The 19,540-nt window shown below is 56.7% G+C and overlaps 1 protein-coding gene across 3 annotated transcripts in view; it reads right to left on the bottom strand.

The window, feature by feature from the left end:
- Positions 1-15,837, bottom strand: part of HDAC5 (histone deacetylase 5) — a 107,479-nt gene extending 91,642 nt beyond the window's left edge. For all 3 annotated transcript variants that reach the window (XM_034755930.1, XM_034755933.1, XM_034755931.1), the window contains exon 1: positions 15,610-15,837. The gene's annotated coding sequence lies outside the window, so the exon portion shown is untranslated. The remainder of the gene's footprint in view (positions 1-15,609) is intronic.
- Positions 15,838-19,540: the final 3,703 nt, after the last annotated feature.

Raw genomic sequence — 19,540 nt, 5'->3', positions numbered from 1 at the left:
TTTACAATCCAAATAGACAAGACAGAAACCACGATGATCCCATTTTACAGACGGGGAACAGAAGCACAGAGAGATGAATGACCTGCGAAGCGAGCCCAGGCCTCTTGAGCCCTAGCACCTTAACCACTAAACCATCCTTCCACTGACCAGCTGGGTGACCTTGGGCAAGTTGGTGCCCCTCTGTGCCTCAGTTTCCCCATCTGAGGGGTAGTGATACTGACCTCCTTTGTAAAGTGCTTTGAGGTCGACAGATGCAAAGCACTCAAGATTTACAAATGATGATTATCTGGCACCCAGAGCAACAATGGAAAGTCATTTGTTAACTCTGAACATTTCTCTATGACAAATCCATCCACACAGCTCCAGGATCAAGCCCTGCTTCCCATCCAAGCCTCCCTTGATTTCAACAGCAGCAAGATCTCGCCCCTTCTCCCTGTAGCGCCAGGCCAGACGCTCCCCTGAAGGCAGAGCACACACACAGCAATGCAGAGCTTTACTGATACTCAAACATCTCTTGCATCTTCTGGGCTAATCCTCTGCTAACGAGATTGCCACCAGAGACGGGAGGAGACTGGGGAATTCAGCTGGTCTCCCATTCGGACAGGGGAAGGTCCGTTTACAAACAGACCGAGATTCCAGGAAAAAACGATTTCCCAATGCACTCACTGCACTGCTGCAGCGTCACGGCCCGCAGCTCGCTACAGCCAGCCCAGATGCCAGCCAGAGCGGGCCCTGCCGGCGCAAGCCAGCCATTTCAGGGGATAGCCGAGGAAGCAGGCAGCATCGTCTAGTGGGTAGAGCGCCAAAGATCTGGGTTCTAGTCCCGACTCTGCCACCTGCAGCCTACAATTGGCTTCCCCATTCAGGGCCTCTGGCTCCCTTGCCCAGTTGGATGGGCCGAATGTCTCTCTCGGACGCGGTTCATGAAGCCCCCAGTGCCAGGGGGCCTTCAGGTACTGGCATAAGAGTGAAGACTTCAGATGTAGATTCTGGATGGGCCCCGCAAGGAGCCCTGGTTTCCCCAGCTGAGATTAAACAGGCCCCTGCTGCCCTGGGGGCTCCCCTCCTTGCTAAGGCAGGGAAATGGGTTCCCCAGCATGGGGAGGGGTGGCGGGTTAGGGGTTAGCTTGCAGCCCTGTGCAGACAGATAGCAGGCACCCAGGCGATGGCTTTGCACCAGCCCCACTGCATGTCTTGCCTCCAGGGGCAATTTGTGGGGGGGGGGGGGGGGGGTGATTGGTGAAGGGAAATATCCATCCCCGTGTCCTCTGGGGGGGTTGAGTGAGTCTCGCCCGCTCCCCCCAGCCCGTCCATGGCACCAGAGCACCAGATCGGTGCCTTGCTGCGGGAAGCCCACGCCCCGGGTTTAGTGGCTGGAAGAGAGGACAGCACGGAGCGGTGCCCTCCCCGAGCCGCCCTGCAAAGGTGTGGGGATCGGAAGGGGGGGATGAAGGAGCAGGACCCGCAGGGCACATCCTGAAGGCAGTGCCCTACAGCCCGCACGTCTGCACATTCCCCGCTGTGACTCTGCCCTTGCCAAAGGGGTCCAGCCCCCCGACCTCTTTGTCAGGGGAGGGGATCACGTCGGGGCAGAGGGAGCATCTCTGTCTGAAGAGGCCGTGTGCAAAGGCGGTGCTGGCCCCACAGAGGCAGAGAGAGCCCCCCGGCCAGCAGAGCAGAGACAAGGCGGCTGGGGAGCTGACCTAGAAATCTCACAGCAGGGCCTGCTGCACCACGATGGGCATCTGCAGCAAAGGAGAGCTGGGTCAGAGGGGAGCCACGGCTCATGGCAGCGGGGTGGGGTGGGAGTCCCCCCAGGGGGGTGTAGGAGCCAGGAGGAGGGGCAATAAGAGAAGGTCCCAATCTGCACATCACCCAGGGCCTGGGCTGGCAGGGTTCCCACGCTGAAGCCAACAGAGGTTTGCACCCTGCAGGATCGGGCCAGTGGAGAGGCAGCGTTCTCTCTCTCTCTCCCCAGGGTGGAGGAGCTGGGGTGGGAAGCCAGGAGGAGCAATCACATGAGCCCTCCCCATCCGCTGATCACCGGCCCAGGGACTCGTGTATCGGGCCAGAGCGCTGGCAGGTCACGGCACTGACTCCTCTCCACCTCCCCTAGCGAGCTCTGCCAAGAGCCAGGCTCCCGGGGCAGGGCGACTCGCCCCCCTGGACCACCACACCAGCCCCACACCAGCGAGCCAGGGAGACTGGGGAGGAGATCCAGCCACCTCCCCCAAGCCAGCCAGCCAGCCAGGGGCCTGCAGGACGGACATTTTCCCAGGATGTCCTGGCAGGACTTTAGGGGCTTGTCAGGGCATCTCCTTCATGACCTTGGTATCCAGCCTCCCATGTAGCATCCCTGTTATCCCAGTTCTGAGCACCTCAATCCTGACACACCACACCGCAGGCTATCCCAGCCCCCCACCCCACCTTACCCCGACAGCTCCACTGACCATCCCCCTGTGCTAGTCCAGTCACGAGCTCCCCAACACACAGCTCTGCAGATCGGACTTTCTGGTCCTGCTGCACCCCCTGCCCTAGCAGCCCTGGGATCCCCCCCACACCTTCAATCCAGCCCTGAACCCCACACCACTATTCCAGTCTTGGGATTGCCCCCCGCACACACACATCCTCGGCCAGTGCATCTCAATCCTGACCTACAGCCCCCTGCTGTCCCCATCGGGGATCCCCGCACACAGCCCCACAGAAGCGGTTCAACAGGTGGCCCCGTTGGCGTCTCCTCCCAGCCGGGCAGTTTGCACCCAGGTGCGTCCGTGTTTGGAAGGGAGCTGGCCGGCGGTTTAACCCCGCACGGGCCACAGGCCCAGCACTCGAGGCAGGGTTTGCTGGCATGGCACAGGCAGCCCCGGGAGGAAAGGGGACAGGCCGGGTCACTGCGGCAGGGCGGGAGGAGGATCGGCTCAGGCCAGGCACCCGGATCTCGCCCTCCGAATCAGAGACGCCAATAACTCCAGGAAGCTGCTCACGGGGGTTGGGAGGCCTCACTGGAAATCCCCAACAAGTTCAGCCCCGCTAGCCACGCCCTAGGGGATTGCAAGGATCCTACCCCCCCTCCCCAAAATGCCACACTTCCACCTCCGAGCCCCTCAAACGATGGGACAGGAAACCCAGACAGCGGCTCTTGCTCAGAGGGCCAAGCGGGGGAGGGAAAGAGACAGACTGGGGCTTGCTTTCACCGGGTTTGAGCCACTGCCTACGTGAGGGAGATCACCGCACAAACCCACCCCCAAAATCAGCACTGGGGGCTGCTCCGGAGGGGGCCGGGGCTGAGCGGCAGAGGGAGAGATGGGGGGGAGCTGGCACTGGAATAGCAGCAGGTGCTGTGGGTCAGGATAGTGGGGCGTCATGAAGACTGTGGGTAGGTGCCCAGGGTTGGATGAGGAGGAAGGGGCTGCAGGTGGGCAAGGCCTGGGGCTAGAGGATGGGGAATTTGCACAGGATTATACCTGCCTCTCACCCAGGCAGGGCTGTCATGCTGGTTTCCATGGGCCAGGGAGTCTCAACCTCTCCCTCCTTTGCTAGGTGACTGTACTAGGGAGACGGCGGTGGGAAGGAGTTTGGATCCTTCAGAGGAGCGAAGACCCCCTCCGCCCCGATGCTGTCCTCGCCTGCATCCCAGGCTCGCCACCCTACAAATCAGCCAGCCAGATGGGGCCGCGCGGCTGGCCGCTCTTTTCATTAGGGGTTTGTGCTGAAAGCCCAGCTGAAGAAACGCAGCCTCGCCACCACCGCCCTGCCTGCCACTAAGAACGGCGAGTATCCCGTCCCAGCAGCCAATCCACCTCACGCTGGGATGCTGCCAGATCTCACACGCTAAGGGGGCTTGGCCTGGTAAGAACTTGGATGGGAGACCTCCAAGGTGCAGGTGGGCAGTTCGGTAGTGAATCAGCCAGTACTGATCCCCCTCAAGATTATCCTGGTCATCTGGGGGTGCCATCTGTTTAGACAGATGTGGCCCTGACTCCCTGTGATCCTCAGGCACTTTTTACTAGAGCTTGGTGGTCCCCTCTGGCTTACCTTGAATTCTTTCCTTGCACTTTCCATTGGACAGAGCAAGCTTCTCTGCTCTCCAATCTACGCTGTTGCTGTGTGCTGTTAAACAACTGCTGCAATTCCACCCCAGAGGTGGCTGCATGTCAGTGTTGGGTGAAGTGAGCCACAAGGAACACTTACCTTGCACTTTCTATCAGAGGCTCTCAAAGCACTTCACTGGCATTCATGCACAAAATAACCTTACATCCCCCCTCTGAAGCACACTCATTTCTCCCCATTATACAGAAAGGCAAAGTGACTTGCCCAAGGTCATACAACAAATCAGTGGCAGAGCTGGAAGTCCCAATGCCTACAGTTGCTACATGCTCTCCCCTCTACAGAACACCTGCTGTATATAATCCCTGACCTACTCCACAGCGAGGTTGTCAGGCTTAATCAAATTACCGTATGTCTGTGAAGTGCTTTGAGATCCTCAGATGAAGAGCGCTAGAGGAGAACAAATGGTTATCTGTTATTAACACTACTGGACCAGATCCTCAGCTGGTGTAGATGGGGGCAGCTGCCACAATCCCTGACTCTACACAGGAGACACCAGAGTTTGCCCTGCAGTTTGGGTAGCCACATGCCCCAGCGCTGAGTGAGTGCAGATCACAACCACTTTGATTTGGTGCAAATGCTCGTGGGGCAGGGCGGTGGAGGGCATCGCTCCCGGCACGCGTCTCTTGCCTGGACAGATTGATTGCAAAGAGCGGAAGGAGCTGGAATAGCAGGGCTGGCTTGTAGGCTTGAGGACATCAGCGGCAGAGACCTGTCTGACAACCAAAGCCTATTTCAAGACTTCCCAAGCGTGATGCAGAGAAGGTGTCTGACCAACCACAAGCCACAGGGGAGGGTTCTCACTTAGGGAGAGTTGAGGAAAGCTCTCCGGATTAAAGCATCTTCCAAGCTACTATGAAGCCCTAGAAAACACTGCAGCTCAGATAGAAAGTGCTTTAGACTTTACACAGCCAGCCGTGTGCCAGACACCGCTAGCAGCCGGCCTTGGCACAGAGGCGTAAGCAAAAAACTCCTCAGCTCGCGTAAATCACTGTGGCACTGTTGAAGTCACTGCTGTGATGCCAATTTACACCCCTGAGAATCTGTCCCAACGTTTGCAGCATCTGTTTTAGCCGGCTACAGCCCGAACACTGCAGAGGAACCGAGTGTCCTTGTCTGCTCCATCTGGGGTTCAAATACCCCCGGCAGACTTTGTGAGAGGCAGGGTTTGCCCCAGGAACCTTGGTCAAATTCTCTTCCTGCCCACTGCCGGAGTAGCATGCTCTGAATTGGCTGCTGCCCTCTGCCCAGAGGGGGCTGCATTTCACAGCTGCTCTGCGGGGTGACGGGTGCCATAGAGAGGCTAAGGTTCATCAGAGAGGGGATACAGCAAGGCTGGTCCCTTTCACCTTCTGCGGCTCGGTATCAGCTGTTAACAGGCGGACAAGGGGAACGGCTCTCTAGACAGGCAGTGCCCGCCCACACACACTGGAGTTGGGCAGTCAGCGGCTGCTCGCTCTCAAGAGCGGATCCAGATTAAAAAAAACAGATCTCCCCCCCCACACCCAGCTAATAACTGCCAGTGTCATGAAGCGGCTGCCGGCCCGTGGGCACAAGCATTTAGGAAGGCAGAAGGCTCAGGGATTAGAGCCCGGGGCTGGGATCTCTTCCTGCTCCTGGTGTGAACGCTTTTTGTGATTTGGGCCAAGCGGCTTCACTTCTCTGGGCTTCGTTTTCCCCACACGCGGAATGGGGCTGACGTTAGCCGGCCTCAGAGGGAGCCAGGCTCCGTTCATGGAGGGGGCAAAGCATCTTCATCTGGTACCACCCCAGCCTGCTCGGAGCATGCGGCAGAGACAACAGCCAGGCCCTTGGGAGATGCTCCGATCGCCCCTAGTGCCAGGAATTTACCATTTACAGGGCCCCTGGCTAACCGGGGGAGAGCAGGTAGAGAGGGGGAAACGGGGTGGGGAGTCGCCGTCCCGCTAAGGTTTCGTCTACATGGCATTGGAAACCCTGGTCTGTGGGACCCGGGCTCCTGGACTCGGTGCTCCCAAGCCTGCACTTGCTTTACAGCTACCGGATCCAGGTGCTAACGCGTCCACACTGCACCGCGCAGACCTGCTGACTCGGGTCTGCAGCTCGACCTCCGCCCGCACTGCAAACTGACAGGGCTTGGACCCAAGCCACACAAGGTCTCCGGCGCTGACACCGGACCCCCCGGCAGGGGTCCTGAGCGCTCCCTGACCCGAGTCAGATGGAGGTGGAGGACAGAGGACCCAGAGGAGATCACGCCTCGGGGCAGGGCGTGATTGTCCATCCCTTGTGTTCTCTGCAGACACATGCTCGGTCCTGTAATGACTCAGCAACAGGCGGGTTGGCCCAGGTCTCCCCTTTCCAGTCCCATAGCTGTAATCTACCCTAGTGACCCTGGGGAGGGGAGATGGTGCGAACACACAGATAAAGCCACCGGCTCTGCACTGTCACCCGGGGGTGAGAGAGCAAGTGAGCGGAAAGTGACTAATCAGTACGCGCAGCTTCAGCGACACAGGGCTGGATCTAATGGTTCCCAGGTTGCCTGATACCCATGAGCCTACGGGCACGGAGCAGCCAGGAACATACATGCTGGACTGTGCTGCACAGCGGCAGTGCCGTCTAGTGGGTAAGGCACTTGCCCGTGACTCAGGAAACCTGGATTCTACTCCTGGGTCTGACCTGCTGGGTGACCTTGGACAAGTCACGGCACCGCCGTGCCTCAGTATCCCCCCCTCCCACCTTTTGTCTCGCAAGCCATTCGTGGCAGAAACTACCTCCCACTAGGTGTAGGAACAGCGTCCAGCACAGGAAGGCCCCGATCCTGGAGGCAGCCTCTAGGTGCTACAGTACCACAAACAATGACCATTGTCTCCGTCCGATGGCAACGACGGACCGCCTGCCTCATCGTCGAGCCACCGTGCAAACATGGGCTCGTTAAGCCCCACCTGCTCCCGGGAGAGAGGCAGGATGGCCACCCTCGTCTTACGCACGGGGGAAGACGAGATGCAGAACGAGGTTAAACGAAGGCCCTGATTTCACTAGAAATAAGTCAGGCAGCTCCAAACCTACAAGGCCCATCAGAGGCACGGCTGGCCCCGCGCACGGACACAAGCCCCAGATCTCGGTGTATAACGGCGGTGGTCACGCACGGACGGAAAGCGTGGCAGGCCGGACCTGCCCTTTCAAAACTAAACAGACCCCGAGTGACCCGTGCAAGGGGAACGAGCGACACAGCCGGGATTAGGAGCTGGGCAGCTATGCCTCCCGTTCTTGTTCGGTAACCACTAGGCCTGGCCAAGCGCAGCTGGGCTGAGAGGTTGCCTCCATTGCCGCTGGCAGGGAAACAGCCCATGGCAAGCACACGAGAGCCAAGCTCTCCACTCCCCACCTCTAGTGTCCGAACAGTCAGGAAAATAAGGAGGCCTGCTCTGGCCGGGTGACATAGTTACACCAGTATAGCCCCCACTGTGGGCCCAGTTATACCAGTATAAAGGTGGCTTATACCAGGATAGCTGCCTTCCCTTCCCACACAGGAATAGGTCTACTCACATAAGCACCTTTATACCGGTGTAACTGCACCCACCAGGTCTACACGACAGATCTAGATCGGTATAAATACGTCACTCGGGGGGGGGGGGGGGGAAAACGCCACGCCCCTGACGCTGCCGGAACACCGACCGGACCCTCGGCGGAGACAGCGCTAGGGCAAGGGAGGGCTTCTCCCGTCGACGCAGCTACCGCCTCTCGCCGAGGTGGATTAACGCCACACAGGAGCGTCCTCGCTGGGGCATTTTAAGCGCCGACCAGACCTCTGGGGTCGCACAGCTTTCGTTACACCGGGATCGCTGGAGCCATCCAGCTTTCCCGCGGATCCAAGGCCGGAGCAGGGCGGTGGGTCCAGGGCTCTGCCCTGGTGCTTCTCCCCAGCTCAGAGGGCACCGGGGTAGGGAGGGTGGGGCTGGCACGGAGCGCTCACAGCTCCGATGGGTGTTGGCACCTCGCCTTCTTCCTCCCGGGACAGCTACCAAACTGGCTGCAGCGGCGTTTCAAAGAAGCGTTCTCAGGCAGGGACTTGGCCTCATCCTGCCTGTCTGGGTCTCCTCCCCACCCGGCTCCTTTCCCCGCCGCCCCATTTCCCGGATCTCTGGGCCCACCTGTACCACCCCGACCGACACGCCTTTCCCTCACCTCCCCCACAGGCCTCAGCCTGCCTACACGCACGGCTTGGGCCTGCCTACACGCTTTCACACCGTGGCACGGCTCGGGGAGGCAACCCGGTCCCGTGCTCACCGCCAGGCCAGACCACGCTCTAGCCGTGTCGTGGGACAAGCAGGGCCGCCTGACTCAGTGGTTTTCGCAGCACGGTTGAGTGCTAAAGCAAATACAGCCGGCAACCCATAGGGCTCGACCGCAGGGGAGGGGCGGAGAGCAGAACCCAGCATGGGAGGGCGTGCTTGGGGCAGCTTCAAGGGAGCTCTCAGGAAAGAGATCCTGCCCCTATGGCCAAGGGTTCACAAGCCGATCAGAAAATCACGGCCATACGGCCTTTCTCATATTGCTAAATGAGTGGGGGGGTTCTGCTACTCCACACAGTACAAAAACCTGGAAATCCCTTCGTCTGTGTAGAGGTGCCCAGAATGGGCCCGGCGGAGAACAGCTGTGCTAGGAGAATGTGGGGCTTTACCCCTGGGGGAAACCCTCCAACATGGGCGCTGACCTCGGCAGCGCACGCAAAACCTGCCTCGGTTTCCCCTTCGGCCACCCTCGCAGAGGAATGTGTTAGCAGCGAATTCAAACCCCTTTGTTCACACACGGTGCCACAGGCCCCCAAGCCCTCCTGCTAAACACGGTTCCTCCCCAAACCCCAGCGTAAGATAAGGTTACCACACAGCATCTCTTCAACGCCACTGAAAGGTCGTTGTTCCCAGGTCACTCACCTCATTGTCATTAACCACAAGGTCCCCTTCGCAGGGCCCCATCCCCCCTGGGAGCGCCAAGCCTGCTTCTCTCCCCGAGGTCACCTCAGGTCTCCTGCCTGCAGATTCCAGGCCTCCTGCTCCTCTCTCCTCTGTTCTCGGACCGCTTCCACCTACCCCGTTCTGACCCTGCCTCACCCCGGGTCTGTCTCTTTGTATGACCCAGGTACGGTCTCCCCGCAACCGGCAAGCGGCTGACCAGTCACAGATGAACTGCACCCTCCCCGAAGGCCAGTCGTTCTGCGACGCCGGTCTACAAAAGAGGATAAAAGTCTCCCGCCACGGCAAGCTAACGGTGCTCCGCCTTCAGCCAGTGCAGCAGAGGCTTGTGATCTTAGCCCTGAAGTTGCTGGGTTCAAACCCCACTCTGGACCCACGCGGGCGGGTGGCACCCGAGTCCTGTTGCTGCAAGTAACTGAGGCACGTTCTGCTCCCAGTTTTGCTGGTACAACCCTGGCTGCAGTACTCCCCGATTGACTGCTAACGCGCCAGGGTTATCAGAAGCCACAAGAACCAGGAGGGCCTTTCACCCAGGAGGCCTGCAGAGGGAAAACCCACTTGGTCTTCTAGCCAGCTTCTTTGCCGTTTAGCAAGCTCCCTATGCATTGCAGTGGATAGCACAGACCCATCCCTATGTGATGTGGGGATCTTGGCCAGCACGTGGGGGATTTAACTGGAGACTTCCAGAGCTAAAAGCACAAACTGCTACAGCTAAGGAACCAATCCTCCTAGATCTGGGGCTGTCACAGACTCAGATCCCCCATGGGCCAGGCACCTGGAGGGACCACAGAAGGACTCGCCGATGGGCTACATAAACAGCTTGCAGAAGGAAACCGACAAACTCCAGCCAGCTTCCCTCTGGAAGGCTGCTAAGGGAAACCGACTGGAACACTAGCCAGTTTCCCTTGGCCGGCTTCACTGGGCTGCCAGGGCTTTTATATGGATAGAACTGTCCGCAGCCGGGCTTCTATCAGCACCGCTATGTAAGAATCCCATCTCTAACCAACCCAGCTATGCTGGGAAAGTGTAGACCAGGCCTAAATACACCAGGTGGGAGGGGAAACAGAGGCACAGAGCCGGGAAGTGACTTGCCCAAGGTCACCCGACAGCTCAGTGGCAGAGCTGCTACCAGATTCACTGATCCCCAATTCTACTCACTAGATCACGCAGCCCCCTGCCCGGCTCCCATGGCAGGTAAAGAACAGACTGGAGCGATTCCGCGCTGGAGATTTGGCCCAAGGGGAATAACTCCGGGGGCTTGGCCAAATATCTTCCCCACCTCATCCCACAAGAAAAGGCCTTGATGTCCAAGCCTGTACCTCATTGCTACACTGGCCAGTATAAGCCACAATCCTGAAATCCAGCCCACACGGGGTCTATCAGCCCCTTAAAGCGCAGTTCTGCTCCCAGAAACGATGGTGTAAAGAAACCAGCCCCCCTCCTACCCTACAGAGCGGCTCATATCACAGTCAGACCGACTGATGGTAGCCGCCAACGCTTCTCATTCACACTCGCCCCGCAGAGCTATGAGACAATGGGCTGAATTCAGCTCAGACTCCCACGTCAGCAGCGGAATCCATTAACCAAGTTCCAGTTCCGGTGGCACTTGGAGACAGCAGGGCCACACAGGTGTCACCGAGGGAACGATTCTGCAGGCCGGATCCGGATGACTGAGGACGATGGGTGAGAAGGAAAAAGTCCAGCCGGATGCTCAGATGAGCTTCCAGGGCAGATGGCTTAAAACAAAAACCACCAGCCCCATCTTTTCTCTAGGCAACTGCGCACATTCGGTAGGAGTCACAGACACAACCATGGAGCATCGCTGTATTTTCGAGATGGCTTCGTAGCCAGGGTTGGTACAACCACAGCACTGGGATTTCATTAAATGCTCCCTGGAATCACAGCTTCAAATCCGAATAGGCCTGTCTCCAATGCACATCCTTCCTGGAGAGGGAGTGTCTGGGGGTTAAAGGTCTGCATTGCAACTTGGGAGATCTGCTCTGCCACACACTCCCTGGGTGACCTCGGGCAAGTCCCTTAGCGCCTCAGTGTCGCAACAGTAAAATGGAGATAATTCTTCCTTTGCCTTGCGTATTAGACAGTTAGCGCCTGTCTCTTATGATGTGTGAGTACAACGCAGCCTGGATCTCAGCAGGGACTTCTAGACGCTACAAATCATAGATCAAGTGGGCCTTAATCTTCTCTCGTTTAGACCCTTGTAAGTCAAAAAAGCAGCCTGAGAGAGAGGAGAGTAAAACCCACTGAGTTCCATGGGTGGATCTTTTTAATAAGTCCTCTCTGCACCGCAAGAGCTCATGGGCCTATGGCCCTGCTCCAGTCTGCTTAGACAAAGTTTACCCTCCATGCACTAGCTGCTATTTCCTCCCCCACCCCAGAATCAGCTGCATTTAGAGTCTCTGTACATACAGCAGCACAGAACCTGTGGATCCTTTCTGAGTGAGCAGTGCTCGCTACATAATTAATCAGGAAAGGCCCTTCCTGAAATCAAATCCCCTCTGATCGGATCAGAAATCCGCTGGGCCAAAGCTTTGAATACCGAGCCGCGCACAGGCCCTGCCTGCAGCCCGGAGCCTAATTTTCAAGCGTGGCAATACTAAAAGGACAACAAATGAGGCTCCGATTTTCAAAGCCACCGAAGGGATCTGGCTGCCAAAAAAATCACGATTCCAAAATTAGCTACAACATTTAAGATCTGAGGCTGCAGATTTCGGTCAAATTTCGAGACAACCCAGGGAAGATCTGAATTTGGGCCAAGGTTAGTAAGTGCCTTGGGACTGGAGCTGTCTCTTCATTCAGTGTTTTGTCCAGCGCCAAGCAGGACGGGTCGTGGTCCATGACCACGGCTCCAAAGTGCTACAGCAAGAAAGCTCATAACAAGTAATATTTCTCCTGCTGAATCTCTCATGAGAGGCTCTCATGCCCCACAGCAGCTTGGATCGGAGATGGGATAAAGGGAGGTCTTTAGGGAGCCCCGTCAAAGGGTAACGATGGTGTACCAAGAAGAGGTGGCCTGTAAACATTAAAAAAAAGGGAACTGGAACCCCCCTGAAGATAATAATGTAAAGCAGCTGCCTCGGACATGGATTTTCCTCCGAAGCAGACGCTGTGGGGATGGATCCGCCAGAATACTCAGCAACCAGATGTTCCCATTTAGACAATGGGGGCTGAGAGCTTTGGAAAGTCCGGTCAGTGGGACTGAATCTAGGGTGACCAGAGAGCAAGTGTGAAAAATCAGGACAGGGAGTGGGGGGATAATAGGAACCTATATAAGACAGAGCCCCGACTATCAGGGCTGTCCCTATAAATTGGGACATCTGCTCACCTTAACTGAATCGAACGCCCACTGAAATCAACGGGACCCTTTCCATTAACATCAGTGGGCTCTGGTCCAGGCTCGTAGTTAAGAGCACACAGCCCTGCCAACGCTTGTGACTTTCCTGCACGTCTTGCGACCTGTGGCTTTTTTCTTAAAAGCCGTCGTGTGATTCCGGGAGGAGCATCTCATAGCCTTCGTCTAACTCAAAAATTCTCTGCTCCTCATGGTTGCAAAGAAAAGCTTGAAAACACAAAGCTGCACCAGAAGTCAACTCAGAAGAACCTCACATTAAAAAAAAATTAAATAAATAAAATAAAATAAAAAGTCATGAGATTTATTATGCCCATCTTGTGATTTTTGAACTCTTGGGACTAGCAAATGTTTCATCTATAAAGCCAGAAGGGATTACTGTGATCATCTGGTCTGACCTTCTGTATCACACAGGCCATAGGACTTCCCTGAATTAATTTCTGTCTGAATTACAGAAATATAAAGCAAGAGTCCTGTTCACCCTCGTTCTAACCCACCCAATTCCTCTCTCCTCCCAGAGCTAGGGCTAGAAGCCAGGAGTCCTACTTGCCAGCCCCCCCTGCTCAAACCACTAGACCAAACTCCCTTCTCAACGCTGTTTTTGGAACCTTATGTTCCTCTTAGTGTTCCACACCCCTTGTCCCCATTCAAACCATATGCTCCTTTGAGCAGGGACTGTCTCATGATAAGTTCATAGAATATCAGGGTTGAAAGGGACCTCAGGAGATCATCTAGTCCAACCCCCTGCTCAAAGCAGGACCAATCCCCAGACAGATTTTTGACCCAAATCCCTAAATGGCCCCCTCAAGGATTGAACTCACGACCCTGGGTTTAGCAGGCCAATGCTCAAAACACTGAGCTATCCCTCCCCCCAGTTGGTCCAGCTCTCAGCACACAATGAGACCCTGATCCCAGTTGAGGCCTCTGTAATCATCGTCCCTCCCCCTCTCAGGTAGGAGCGACTGCATCTAGAAGATCACACCCCGTCCTAGGCACAGCGTGAGCCCCGAGAGCGAAGGGCTCTGACTTGGGAGGAAAGGTTTAAAGAGTTAAACAATGGGCAGACAGAAATAGTAACGCTCCGCAGACATCCGAAAGGGTGTAAGCACACAGGGAGGAGGCATTACTTATTACGCAAGGAGGACAGGAATGGAGAGGGGAAAAAAAACAAGGATGAATACTAGGAAATATTTCCCAGCAGCAAGCTACGTGAGGGCATGGAAAGACCTCTCCGAGGGAAGAGCGGGGAGTCCCGTCGTCCATTTCCCCATGGGCAGGATGGCACCGGACCAATCTCTCAGCTCTAACCTCTCTGATCTTGCCGGGGTCCTTCACAGTCACCACCAGACTGCGTATTGCACCGTGCAGCCCAGCTCGCGGCCTACGTTCTGCTCTCAGCTACACCCGCATCCATCCACAGTAACCCCGCTGAAGTCAACAGCGTTACTGCGGATTTACACCGGCGTGGCCAAGAGCAGAACGTGGCTCACCATTTGCAGCACCGGGGCGTGCTGGGCCCGGCGAGCCGAACGGCACACACAGACAATCCATTAGCAAGCCCGTTTTCCCGCCATGGCCCCATTTTGCAGGTCACCTGCAAGGATAACAAGGGACAGATGGAGAAGGAAAGCAGGGAGGGGAGTGAATCCCACACACATCCCAACGTCCCCTCCGCCCCCAGCCTCAGCAGGCAAACCGTCTAGCTCCGAACAGCAGAACGGTCCAGGGACCACGCAAACAAAACCCATCGCCCGGCAATGAGGCTACGAGCGCTGCAATATTCCAGACGGTCCTCCTCCAAAGGATGCAAGTAGGAAGGATAAATTATTTAAGAGAAGCTGCTGCTCGAGAACCTTTTCATTCCCCCTGCATGCACCCCCACCCCGCTTAGTATTTATAGCACACGGCTAGCGTGCAGTACGAGGCATCAGCAAACCTTTGTCTCACGGGCAATAAGACACACGTTTTCCTTCTCCCACCCCAGCCCTGACGGTCCAACCAGCGACGGGGAAACGAAGCGCCGAAGCCTGAAGTCAAGAGACGAGATCTCGATTCGAAATAATGGGGATTTGGGGCAGGGGGCGTTCATGCATCCGAACTGGCTTCGCCTCCCCTTGGTCTCCACGGCCCAAAGTTTAAGCCCCAGGTTTCCAGAGAAAGGGATCCAGGGGGTGGAGGCAGGGCTGCACCCCACAAGCAGCAAAGGCCAGGCACCGTTAAGGGGATGCAGACCAAGGGGAGCATGCACTCTCTTGGGGAGCTCCAGAATGACCCCCCCTTTAAAGGCCCCAGGGAAAAAATCACCCCACCACCCTGACCCCCAAGCACTGCTGCCCATGTGCTCCGATTTGCTTCCAATGAGTGTGGTGTGATTTGGCGCACACACCCTGTCTCACACCCCCAAGCACATCCTCCGATCGCGGCGACCTACCAGACACACACACACAACACAAACTGGAGCTCAGCCAGTCCTGATGAAAGGCACTGTCTAAACAGGAGGCTACGTTCCTGATACCAAACCCCCTGCGCTGGGTCCCCCCCCCCCCCGCATACATGCAGGCAGCCTGGGCATTCTGCGCTGCCGTTTCATAACCATCCAGTCTCTGCCTTTTGTTCCACTGCCTGTCCTGGCAGCCTCTGCACCCCTAGGTGCCTGGATCCCCCCCACACACACATACCCTACAAAGACTTGTACCCGTCCAAGGGAAGGACAGGGCATCTCTGGCAGCAGGGTTCATTAGCAACACCAACCCAAGGGTGCACACACCTTGCTAATGCACCAGGCAGGCGGTGCCTGTCTCCACCACCTCCCCTTGCCCAGCCCAGCCCAATTCGCCCCCCATCTCCTATCGCTTCCTCTCCCTGCAACATTCCCTAACAAAGCCCTGAGCCACCAACAGCTGCTGGACACCCCCACCTCCTCCCCTCCCCTGCTCCTCTGGGCATGCACAGGTAGGTTACCTGTCACAGGTATGGCTTCCCCCTCTTTCCCTGCAGCAGGTGGAAAGCCTGTTCTGGGGGGGGGGCATGGGGGGAAGGGCTGCCCCCTGCACCCCTCCCCGGTGTCAGGAGCACCGCATGCAGCCGCCGGGCCGGCTCCCCTTCTCCTGGACGCTGGCATGGTGCAGGAGCCCGGGAGAGGCTGGTGCACGGTGTCCCTGGGTGGACGGGCCCCTCCCTTACCTGCAGCTGCGGAGATTCACGCTGCTGCTGCACGGGGCGGGGTGCGGGGGGGGGTGGCTGCAGCTGGGCCCAGCCTGGCTTGGTGCCCCCTGGCTCTGCCCCACCTATGCCAGGGATCTGGCTGCCCCCCGCTCCTGCTCCTTCACCACCAGCTCCTGCTCCTCCTCTCCTCCATCTTTGCAGCTGGCTCTGCTCACTCCCTCTCTCCCCACCACCAACAACAACATTCGGTGACGTCACTCGCAGTCACGTGACGGAACCCTGGGCTAAAAATAGCTTCCCTCCCCCCCCACCGCTCTCCTCCTCCCCCCTCCTTTGCCTGGTCCCCGTGGGGCGTGGCCTCAAAGAAGGAAGGCGCGTCACCGACACTGTCTTAAAGGGCCAGAGGAAGATGGGGGGGGGAGTAGGGGGGTGATTTTCAGGGCTGGAGCCGGGTGGGGCAAGCCCCAGTTTTAGGCCTGGCTGCAGGGTGGCCCCGCCAGGGAAGGATGTGAACAGAGGTTGCAAAGCCCAGCGCGCAAACGTTAGCACATGCCGTGAATGCCGGCCCCCCGGGGAACCTGGATTGGGCCCCCTTGTGCCTCTGCTTTCCGATCCCAGGCGTTAATGACAGGCTCACGCAGCCCTTCAGTCCCTGACTCATGCAGTTATTCTGTATTGCTTTTCCTCCGCGGTCAATATGCAGCCCCAGGCCTTATCTACCGCACGCCGCCCAAACCCCGTGCTGAATGCAGCGTCAATTTCTTCTGGGGTGTTCCTCTGCTCGCCGCAGTGATCTGAGCGTGTCACGGACACGTGTGAATTTAGCTTCACAACGCCCCTGTGAGAGGGCCCATGATCCCCATTTTACATGATGGGAAACTGAGGCACCGAGACACAACGGGCCAACGTTTGGCAAAAGCGTCCACTCATTTTGGGTGCCCAGTTTGAGACGCCTTGGGCTGGTAGGTTTCACGGCTAGCCTGCGGGCAGCAGAGGAATGTGGAGACTCAGGACTCCTGGGTTCAGTTTCAGGTTAGGGAGCCGGAGTGTGCTCTAGCGGTTTAGACCAACCTGCCCCTGTGCCTCTGGCCTGTCCCATCCCCCTCTGCCACTAGTCCCTCCTCCCTGGCTCCTGCCCCCACCCCCCCTTCTCCTATCTACTCCCTTGCCCAGCTCCTGTCCCTCTCCTCTGCACCCATATCCTCCCCCTTCCCTCCACTCCTCCCCACCTCTGGCTCCTGCAATCCCTTTTCACATCCCCTCCCCATCCTCAGCCTCAGGCATCCCAATCAGCCTTCACCTCCCTCCTTCTCTTCCAGGCTGCCTGGGCTCCAGCCGGGGGAGCACTGAGAGCAGAGCCCCCCGGCCATCACCTGGTGTTGCAGCAATCCCTAGCAGCCAGACATAGCAATCACAAGGGAAAGTCTGCTTGGTCCCTGCAGTCCTGGCCTGGAGCATGCTAAATTGCTCTGTGGAGATGGCACATGCACAATTTGGTCACACGTAGGAGCGGTGGGGGGGATGGAGCATGCTCAGTGCAGATGACATCTTTGGCAGAATTTATCACCCGAGCTCTAACAAGTCTCTACTGAGCATGTGCAAATTTAATTTTTGCCGAGGCTTATAACTTGGCCAACTGCGGGCACATTTTCACAGAGCTGGCAAAAGGCACAGGCCTGACTCCAGCCTCGCCCTCCTGCCAAATTTCAAATCCAAGCTCCAAGGCATGGAGGCCCTAGAGCTTCTTGAAGAAACGGTTGCAAGAGGTTTTGTAACATGCGCAAAACAATTGCTTCTCCCCTGTTCTCATTCTATGAAAGGGCTGAACCCGTTTTCGGTGAAACTTTCCAGAAAAATTCAGCCTGAGGTCGATACTTGGCATGGAAAACATCGTCCCCACCCGTTAACATTTGGCAAAGTTTTAAGCAACTGGGAACAGGGGATTCTAATGGGACGTGGTAGGCAACCTTCACGGTAAGGCAGCGCTCCCAGCTCTAGGATACAGAAAGTGAAAGAGTATGATCTCACTTACACCCAAGCGAATCCAGAGTGAGGCCAGATGTAAATCCAGAGTCATTCTGGAAGAGAGCAGAATCCGGCCCACACTCCTTATGCACCAATTAACGCTCCTCTAAATGGGGCAACCAGACAGCAAATGTGAAAAATCAGGACAGGGGATGGGGGGTAATAGGAGCCTATATAAGAAAAAGACCCCAAAATCAGGACTGTCCCTATAAAATCGGGACATCTGGTCACCCTACCGCCAAGCCATCTTGAATGAGGCCTGGTTGCTTTTTATACATTTGTCTCTCTTTTCCGGCAATCCCCAAGATGCTACTTATGCAATTTAAGGGCTTAATCCTGAATATACTCACTCCAGAGAACAGAGCCCACTTCCCCATTTTCTGCCACCCCGGCAAAATGAGTGCAAAGGAAGTGAAAACATGACAGTCCTGGGCCCCGATCCTGCCCACACTTGCTTAACTTTGTGCACCTGCATTGTCCAGCTGAAGACAACTTAATATTAAAGGCATGCCCTCAACTTGAACTTAGCTCCAAATTCAAATGGGTCCCGGGCGTCCGTTCCACGATTCAAAGAAAAATCCCGACAACTAGCGCAGCCAGTTGCTTTTAAACAAATGCATGTCTGAACCCCAGCAATTGCAGCCCTGAGAACCCGAAAATGAAAGCGACTCTGGGCGAAAGTGAAACCGACTTGCCGCCTTGAAAACCAGGATGCAAGACATGTGTCAGGTAAACACAGAGCACAAGGAATGGCCGATAACTTGGGTTTTTAAAATTCTCTTGCTTTTAATTACCTACAGTCTCAGGCGTTAGGAACTCTGGCCCCGATCCTGCAGCTTGAGCTGCTCCCAGATCGCTCATGGCAGGATCAGGGGTATAGATTATAGATCAGCGCAAGGGGCGGGGAAGAGGAGCAGGCAGAGCGTGTTGTGCTCCCGCTATGCTCTGCTGGCAGATGGTCTCTTGGGGACCGTTGCTAGTGGGTGTAAGTTAGAGCAACCCCAAGGTGGCACTACACTCGAACTGGGAGGAGAATCAGGGAGCTGATCAGCTTCCCAACAGACCCCCTGTGACGAACTGGGACTGTTCTTACTGTGGTCTGTGAATGCTGACTGGAGAGTGTGGCTAGGATGGTCTGCATTGGGGGATGGGAGACTGACCGAGGGAGAATACCTGAGCATGTAACATGAGAACCCAGGAAGGGGTTAGAGGCCAGGTGACACCTTTGCCCGGGGAAACTGAACAAAGGCTGTGGGAGGGGTCGCTGAAGGGAGAATTTCAGAAGCTGGCTGGTGAGATGGCTGGGAGGCAGACGGGGCTCTGACCTCCCAAGGGGGCTGGGGCGCCCTGGGAGCCCAAGATGGACCTAACTGAGGGGGGTCCTGTTGTCTGTGCCTGCGAGACCTGTCTTGGACTGTATTCCTGTCATCTAAATAAACCTTCTGCTTTACTGGCTGGCTGAGAGTCATGGTGAATCGCAGGAAGGCGGAGATGCAGGGCCTTGTGTCCCCCCACACTCCGTGACACCCCCACCCCTGCTTCACCAAAGGGGACCCGGTGCTTGATCCTCACCCCCCCACTCCAGCTTGTCTTCTTGGATGGGAGGGAGAGGACCATGCCCTGATTCTTCAGAGACAGCAATGGCAGCTTGGCACTCTATATCCCGGGCACTCAGATCTTCAGGCTCCTTGGAGAATAGAGTCATGTGGCAGCAGTGTTGACTAGTGGCCTGGGAACTCCTGAAGGACCAGTCTCATCTCTACCACCACAGATTTGCTGTACAGTCTCAGACAAGTCACTGGAACGCTTTGTGCTTCGGTTTCCTCATCTGCAAAATGGGGATAATACTCTGTCGAGGGGTGGGGGGTCAGAGAGAGAGCCCTGCCCTCTACTAGATGGAATCAGAACTTCTTACCTGTGTGTC

The sequence above is a fragment of the Trachemys scripta genome, chromosome 23 (genome assembly GCF_013100865.1).
Source record: "Trachemys scripta elegans isolate TJP31775 chromosome 23, CAS_Tse_1.0, whole genome shotgun sequence".
NCBI lineage: Eukaryota > Metazoa > Chordata > Testudines > Emydidae > Trachemys > Trachemys scripta.
This window is presented reverse-complemented; position numbering and strand designations above follow the sequence as displayed.